Genomic DNA, 9,193 nt, shown 5'->3' on the forward strand with positions numbered 1-9,193 from the left:
CCCCAGATGAAGGAAGCAGATGTCTCTTTGGGGTATCTTTTCTGTTAAAAACCACACAGCTGAAGCCTGTGTTTTAGAGAAACCTGAGTTGTAGGACACCTGTGAAAGGGCAAGATCTGTTCAAGAACAACAAGATGCCGTAGCTGAATAAGCTTTGCTCAACCATCCAGCCTGGGACTGAGGCTAAACGGTACAACACCTGTGGGAATCACCTGTCATCAGCCATGAACATTTATCTCAGGGGCTATTGCATAGACAGCTAAGGGTGCATTTGGTCCATACAGATTTTAATTCATGTCCTGGCTTTAAGAATTATTTATTTCCAGAAAGATAATCTTAGAAAGAAGGTAGGATAAAGGGTGGAATAATCTGCCAAGAGGGAAGCAGCAGTGCAGCATTCCCCAGCCCTGTAGCAGCCACTCAGAAAGAATCACAGTTAAAGCTGTCCCTGCCCAAAAATCCAAGGAATGGGGATTGCTAACACTGCTGCGGTTGTGTGTTGGGGGTAGAGGACCAACAGCATCCCTTCCTTTTAGCTGTGGGCTGCAAGAAGAAATCACAGGCTGTGTTTTTCCATGAGCTGCTCCACCCCACACTCTCTACTGCCTCTCTAAAGGCACTACACATTTCTGAAGGCATATTTCAGAAACATAATTAAAAAAAAAAAAAAGAACACAAACATTATTTTAGCTAATGGTGGAATTCCTCCTTCCCACCCCAAATATTTCAGTGGCTCAGCACTTGGGCTCCCGGGCTTCAGCATAGTCATATGTTCAGAGCTCAGTTCTGAGGTGATCTAAGTGATTTTACCTTCAGTGGAGAGCATCTTTCCTTCATTAAGATGCCTAAGTGTTTAAGAAATTGCATCTCAGCAGGAATAACTCCATCCATCACTTGAATGTAAGAAAGCAGCTGTTTAACATTACACAGGAACTTCACCCAAAACCATAAAAAAAGAAAATTACACTTGGTTGATAATGCAAAGGAAAATTTTCAAGAAAGTAGCTACACACTCTCCTTTCATGGGACCCCAGTAAAAACGTCCCTGTTCTTGCAAAATGCTGCTGGGATCATTCTCGATCACAAAGAATTAAGGGCTCAAACTCCTGAGTGTGTCAGAACTGATCACCATGCCACTGTGCACCCAGCGATCTGGCAGCAAGCGATGATGTGTGTGCTCCTAAAATGAGTGGATTTCAGTTCAGTCCACAAGAGAAGAGGTTTAAGCTATGTGTGCCTGTGTGAGGACAGCTACAGCAGCTCAGTAGATGAGCAATGATTTATGAAACCCCAGTGACACAACAGTGAGTCTGAGGCCCGTGTCTCTTTCAAGGAAGACCAAGACTGAATAATTCTCTGCAGTCTACTTTGGAGATTTAATATTTTAGGTATGAGAATCCAGTGTGTTCGCTGACTTCTTGGGAACTGCTGCCAAATCACGTCGCTAGTGTTCGGTACATGGTTGATTCAAGTGGAAAATGATGGAGGAGGTAATACGGAATGTAATGGCAGCTGTAAAATACTTTAAAGTTCTACAGGGTAAACAGAAAGCTTTGTTAGGATCCGGAAAGGAAAATTCTGAATTGACAGCATTTACCTTTACTTGTGTACATGAGTAAACTGAACATCCACACCTCCAGAACTGCTGGAGCCATCCACTCTGTGTCCGGACAGATCTGAGGATGCCTTCCGCATTTTCACTGCCACTGCCTTCTTCAGCAGGGTAGAATCTCACAGGTGTGGAGCAGGGGCACCTGGTTTTGGACATATGATTAAACACAACTGAGTTAAGGTGGCTTAATAAGTTTTCATTATTTCTCTGACCCACTGCCATCAGCAGAATAAGTTCTCTTGGGTTGCTCCAATTGTTAAATAAAGCACGCAGCTTAAACCCAAAGGAAGGCAGGTTAATTGAAGGAATTTTATCTCACTTTGGGGTAAACTAGGACTATTTGCATGATTCACAGCACCTCATCTTGCAAACAGCAACTTCTTAAATTGCCACAGACCGACAGTGTCCCAGGCATATATATGCTCAGTCCCTGGAGGAATAAACACATTCCCTCAGCAAACTGCTGTGGGGGAACTAAGTCATTACAGTCCAAGTGCTGAAGGGCTGAAAATAGAATATACGCCTCGGTATGAAATTGTTTAACATTTTGCCACTAGACTAGAATTACAAATTGAAAAATACCCATTTTTTTTTCTACAGTAATACAAATGTCTTCGGGAAAATCGAACAAAATACACCCTTAAACCAATTACTGTGAACTCAGAAATGTACTGATTGCGATGGAGGAAGTCACCTGTAACTGTTCTAGTTAAATCATCTCCCCTTCTTGAGAAATAAAGCTCTCTTTCTAGCTCTTAAAGGAAAAAATAACTATGATTTCAACGGATGAGATAGCCTGTGCCCTGCTAGTATCTGATAATACAAAGACACAAAGACATTTCTGCTTGCACATACAGACTACAGACATCTACATACCATAAATGCAAAGGCAGCAGCCATAAAACACAATATGCTTGTTACATTTTATTGCCCACATAATATTTCTCCTCCCTCTACTCCACCTTCTTTGGCAATAGGCATAATATTCCAAGGCTCTGAGGAGCAGCTTCCCATAGCTTTTCTGAAAGCCACAGCCAGACAAGTAAACGTTTCAGTCTTTCATTTCAAATGCTGAACACAGGCAGCTCTGGAGTCCTACCTGCTGACCCAAAAAAGGGAAAGATGGACATCAGCCGTATCTCACAGGCTTTGTCTCCTCTGGAGTAGAAACAGGAGCTCCGTACTGCTGGGGAAGCAGGAGATTGTTCTCACACAGCACTTGCTCTCTGAGCTTTATGAGGTCCCAAGACACCAGACTTTAAAACGACAAGGTGACTGTGCAGGAGAAAAAAAAATAATGAAAAAAAGCAGGAGCTATCCCAGGTTATTTCAACAGCTGTTTTAAATGTCTCAGATCCTGAAATGTGAACAGTCAGTGTAAATGAACCTAAATGTTTGGGCTTTACAGTCGAAGGGCTACAAATCTTAAACCAGTGACAACTCCCACACTTTGCACAGCATTTTAACAGCTTAGTTTCTGTAAATTGCCTTGAATTTTATCTCTGATTCTGATTATCCATCTTCCCTGAATTCTAGTTGATCCGGGCTTTGCCTCACGATGAAGACCCATGTGCCTGTAACAGAGGTAGGATTGTTACATCGGGAATGCAATCTGAAATTGTTGCTTCTTGGCTTATGTTTCCTGATCACTACTGGAGTACGTGAAAGTCCCACAGATGTTAACCATAAGGGGAAAACCTAAACATTTTTAGAAAGTATATTTAGAGGAGGAGTAAAAGAGGCTGACAAGTACAATCTGACATTGCATAGTACAAGAAGAAGTACAAGAGAACTGCTGAAAAGTATAATGTTGTATTGCTAGAACAGGTTTCTGAGAAAACTGTACAAAATGCTGAGAAACGACATATACATGTTTGTAGGAGTGAATTTCTATCAAATGTCTCATTTGAATAAAAATACCGGGAGGATGATATTGACCAATGTAAGCGCATGAGCCTATGTGATTGGAGGTTAAAAACTAAGGAACGCTACATTTACTAGTCAGGCTAATTATAATCAACCCTGCTGCAATTTCTCTGAGATGAGTAATTATTTCAGAGGCTGATTTCCCCCGCAGATTTGAATCCAAGCCATGCTGACTCCTCTGTATGACCATTAATGCTCAGGCAAAGGGGAAATCCGTGATGCTTTTCCCCACGCTGCAATCTAGCAGCTCAAATGTGAGAGGTGCCCTTGGATACAAGCCGTGGGCTGGTGGGCCAACGTGTATCAAAGGTTTTTTTGTAATAAGGTCCTCTTGATTTCCATGTCGGTCAGCTACCTGGGTATCTTAGGGATTTGACTCTCAGTCCTTCAGAAAATAAAAATAAAAATAAAAAAAATCACAGAATTACACATGGTTAGGGTTGGAAATGGAGGTTGGCTGCATGGACAGAAACAGGTAAGTAGGATAATCAATCCTCCTAAGCTGTAAGATTTGCAGAAGAATAAAACTAAGAGAAAAAGAATGGAGTGTGGCAGAACTCACCCAAGTCAATAAGCCCATGAGCAGCCCTGTCCAGGAGCCAGCAGTAAGAACAGTAAGATCCAGGAGAAGGGCAGTAAGAAGAGAATCAGGTAGCTGAAGGAAATATTGGTGCAGATATTAGTGCAGATAACTGCACTGCTGCCACCGCACAGACACGGACACGGATGTGTTCGAGTATGTGGTGTACAGTAAGGACACATTTTTCAAGATCATTTTTCAATCAAGGGATCATAAAACTGATGTTTTACTGACTAAAAAATTGATTTTCTTAAGATGAAAATCAATTATAAAGTTCCTTTTTTTTTTTTTTTTTTTTTTTAAAACCAGTTATATGCTAAAGCATCTATAAACTCTATGATATCCAGGAGCTGCATTAGCTAAACCTGCTGCACCCCATCAGCTCTGTTCACTTTGGGAGGTCACTCAGCAATTCCTCCTCTCCTTTGCCAGGAGATGCCTGTCCCTGGTGGACCCCACAGGCTATCGGAGACCAGAGCCCTCGGCAGCTGATGGCAAAATCTCTAAGGCAGAGTGAGAGATTCCTTTTACTGGCCACTGAGAGCAGATGATGACATGCTGGCATTTGTTTTTTGAGAACAAAAGGCTACATGGTCTGGGAAAGCCTGGCAGTTTGTTGAAAACCCCACTGATGACAGCTGCTCGCAAACTTAGCAATGGCTTGGGTATAAGAGCACACAACAAACACCCTGTTGTTCCTAAAAACACCACCACCAGAACTTCAATTCCTCCTGGTGTTCAGGATGAGCAGCTTTTCCTTCTCCCTCCTTGTTAACAGTGTAAGTACTTCAGACGTGTCCCTGGGACCTCAGGGCCTGGAAGTTCCTCTTCAACCACTCACCAAACCCTCAGCTTCAGCCAGGCAAGGGGAAGCGCGCCGACTGCCTCTCCTCGAGCTGCTGACAGCTCGTCACTGCTGTCACTCTCACTGGGGCACCGCTGGGCTCTCAAGTTGTTTTCAAGTGCTCTGCATCCGCAGCTGAGTCCAGCAGCACGGCAAAAACTCGCTCGCTGGTGGCTCCTCCAGGGATGGTGACTTGCACGTGGTGCCACTTGGAAAACCTGGCTCCAGCAGATGCTGAGCCTTGCTGCAAAAGCCTGCTCCCATTCCCCTTGCAATCAGCGGCAAGGCTCTGATTGATTTAATGGGGGCAGGCACAGCAAGTTAATTAGAAAATTGGTAACTGCAACGCGAGGAGGGGATGCGCAACAGCCTGATGGATCTCCTGTAGGAGCCAGTTGTGCTTCAGACAGAGATTTCAGCCTCTCCAAAAGAAAGAAAGAAAAAAAAATGATAGAAGAGACTGGCAAGATGGCCTTGAAGCTGCTCTTAAACATCTTGCATAATACATAATTGCTCTTCGGCTCTCGAGTACTCTACCTACCTTTTAGATTTGTCCCCTGGGAAGAAAATATGAAACACGCTGAAACACAGAGCCCTTACCAGTAATCAGTATTTTTGACTCTTCTTTTGCGTTGTGAGGCAATTAAAAACTTGCCTAAAACTCCTTGCTCTTTCACAGATATAACGATGGGTCAAGTCTAATATTTATTTATTTTTTTTTTGAGCTTGTTTTGGACAGATATTATAATTAATATCTACAGAGAACCTGGGCACCATCAAGTATTTGTGGAGCGTGGGCAATACGAGGATCAGGACCTGGGAATAAGCCATGAGTTATTTGACAGCGTAGACATGCCTGAAGTGTTACAGTCCTCAAGGGAAACAGTTAATATGAGTAGATTATATCAGGGCTAAGTACTGACAGGGTGAAGTCATCTTGGTTTGTGCTCAAATGAAGGAAATGCTAGGAGCTCAACAGTCTTGTGCCTTTCTTGATCCTTCCCCCTCCATCGTAGTTGCTGGCTGGCTGTGGTAACTATCTCAGATGTTGGCCGCCAATCCATAAGAAGAATTCCTTGTCCAAAAAGTCCCTCCCATCCCGATTAGCCTCCTGTCTTTGTTTAATGCTAAACTAGCAGTAACCCTGAAAGAAACCAAAAGCTGTAACTTGCCATATTTCCCAAGCTCCAGAACAGATTCTGAGTCAGCTAACAAAGTGTATCGACCTAGAATTCAGCACAAAAGGCAACATGCAGCCAGAAGTCTTGATGTGGGTGGAAAGTTTGCCTGTGAGAGCACTGCCAGGCAGGCACTTCACTGGCACCAGCCAGCTCTTGGCAAAACTGTCTCAGCTTTCTCCTGCACACAACCCCTGTGGCGTTACCACTGTGACGGCTGGGTTAGCTGAGAGCACTCGTTCAGTCTCTAGTCTCCTGCCTCTGGAACAAGAGTACAAAAGCAAAACACATCAGGGAAGGTGAAATGAGGTAACAGAAACATCTAGGCGTTAGGGCAGTGCAAGAGCTCGCTTCTGAAATGAAGCTGTTCAGACAGATATGAGAGAGAGATTTCATGGCTGAAATTCTCATGCACAGATGTATCGACACGGTACTGGCACAATTCCTTTCGTGGTGCTACCTTAGGCCCTCACCATGCAAAAGAATAAGTGATTTTAAGGGAATTGGGGATTGTTGCGCTAACCCTTCAATGACCAGGACACCATTTCATTATGCTTACGGAATCTACATTCAAATCTCTTCGTAACAATGTCTTCTCTGAGGCCCTCTTGTTAAATAACAGAAGCATTATGCTGTCCTTTACCACTAAAACCCCCAAATACCATAAGCTATTCTCACTGTCCAGCTGTCTCAGTGTGTTATTGTGCTTGCCTAGTGGACAGCTTCTGCCATGCATACCCACACTGGTCAGAACCTCAGTGCTGCATCACCCAGCATTTGCTTGATTACAGTTCAAATGGTTTAGCCTGGAAGAAAGGCAGAATCTTGAGTATCTGCACACTCCCCATTTACTTTTGGAGAGGTCTGCAGACTGAAGAAATGCACCGCCTATCTTTGAGAGCATAGACTGAAACTGCAAACAAAATGTATCAGAGCCACTTTTGCTTTGTATTAAGCCATAGTCTGAGTGCTTAATAAATACATAGGGTAAAAAAGAATGATAAGGGAATAAAGCGCAACCTGGCTTATTGCCTTTACTTACAGGAACTTCCACAGGGTTTCTGTTTTGTTTGGGATTTACTAATGTTTTTCAAACTGAAACTGTGTTTCCTGTAAAGAAAGCAGCTAATTCTGCAGGTAAGCGACCCTGAAACATTACTGTTCTTGTAACAGCATACTGAGACACACCACGGGTTACAAAGCCCAAGGTGAGACATTCTCCAACTAGCATAAAAATGTGTGGGACACTGGATGTTCCTAATGGTAGGCACGCCCACATCATTCTCTGGTTTTCCTGTGCTTGTGTTTTCCCAGAACCAGCATTCAAGGAGAGTAACCAGGCAGATTTGTATAGGCTGTGAGGGAAAGGGGAAAGCTGGAGGGCTACCAGGGCCAGGGATTCAAAGCAGGGAGAGGGAACATTATGTCAGACTGTACGCAGGACTCTCACAGGCCTAACATCTGCTCTGCTCACAGTGAATGTGATTATCTAACATCATTATTGCAGTCTAGGCTGTGCAGTTCTGGTTGCTAATTGCAGGCTGTAGGTGATGATCACAAACCTATTTCCATACAGCTCACAATTATATATTTACACTTACCAAGTACATAACTATAGTTCAGGCTGCCATTCACTTTTCATTATAGGAAATAATGTGCTGCCAATTACACCACTGCCAAGCTGTTCCCTTCTGGGCCAGAAGTCTCCATTTTGAGCATCAGAATCAGGATGAATTGTTCAGGAACGCTTCAGTCAAAAAGTCCTAGGCATTTCCAAGAACAAAAACAGTTAAAACTGACTCACTCTGCTGGTTTTATATAAATTCTTTCAACTGTTTTGTAAGAACACGCATTTTCAGATTTGGTGCAAAGGTAGGGTATTTATCTGGATGGTGTCTATAGGGAAGAAGATATCCCTGTGAAAACGTGTCTTTTTGCCCTCTGAAAAATTTTATTCCATGCACAATACCTACTACAAGCACAGTGGTGAGTTCAAAAGTTTTAACTCCATGGTGGGAAGTACCTTTTGTGTGAGAGCCTAACACTTACACAACATGCTGAGAAAGCTGAGTGCTTGAGTAGGAGCTCTTTGCAGGTGTGAAGAGATTTAGGAAAGAAAGTATAAGGCTACTGATAGGGTCAAAAAAGATGGAACATTTCTCCCTGTCCCTCCTATTGAAGCCAGGTAACTTAAGCTGCTGAAAACAGTGTGTTCCCAAAGCAGTTTGTGTGTGTGGCCCTGCATGCTACATAGGAAAACGTGAACTCAGCTAAGCTTGTACACTGAACTGTGTTAAGTGCATAGTCCTTAACTGCTTAAAAACTATACCTATAATGACAATTTCCTTATGGCTAACATAGATTGTCCAGATGTGCGACTACAGATGATTCTCTTGGGCTTAACATCGTTAACACACGCACCACACGAACTGAAAACACGTTTTAACTTCGCTCCCTTGCTGTAATGGCTACTTGCCTACCCTTTCCTACAGCCGCACTTTACCCCATTAGTAGAGGCAGGGAGCTTCACGGGCTTATCTATCGCATAAAATACTCTGTTGTGATGCAGTATGGTTGTTTATGGTTTTGCAAGCGCTTTTGTTTAACATTTTTTTGCAGAGCAATGGGTTCACAGGATGCAGTTCCCAGCCTGTATTAGGGACCTGCCATCTTATCTCCAGCCCTAGCGAGGTTAACAGCACCACTTGCCCTGAGCAGATACCTCAGCAACCCTTTTTCTTCTTTCTTTATATATTTTTTTATTTCTTTCTGTTTCTTTCCTTCCTTCCTTCTTTCTTTTCTTCCTCCCACTGCTACCACCCCTGCCAGCCAACACAGCCGCTGCCAGACGTGGCCTCATCTCTGTAGCAGCCTCCCGCACAACGTGCCAGAGGCTCACAGCAGATCCCTTTGCTTTCTGTCTGATTAAGAAGGGAAATAAAACACGAAAGGATAAGGAAGAAGCAGCCCCAGGACCGCTGAGGTGGCTCCCCCTTCCCTCGCACCCCTCTCCCCGTAATGGCGGCGGGGCCGGGCCGGGCGGGCCGTCACCT

Source organism: Anas acuta, chromosome 1 (assembly GCF_963932015.1).
Source record: "Anas acuta chromosome 1, bAnaAcu1.1, whole genome shotgun sequence".
In the NCBI taxonomy this organism is placed as follows: Eukaryota; Metazoa; Chordata; class Aves; order Anseriformes; family Anatidae; genus Anas; species Anas acuta.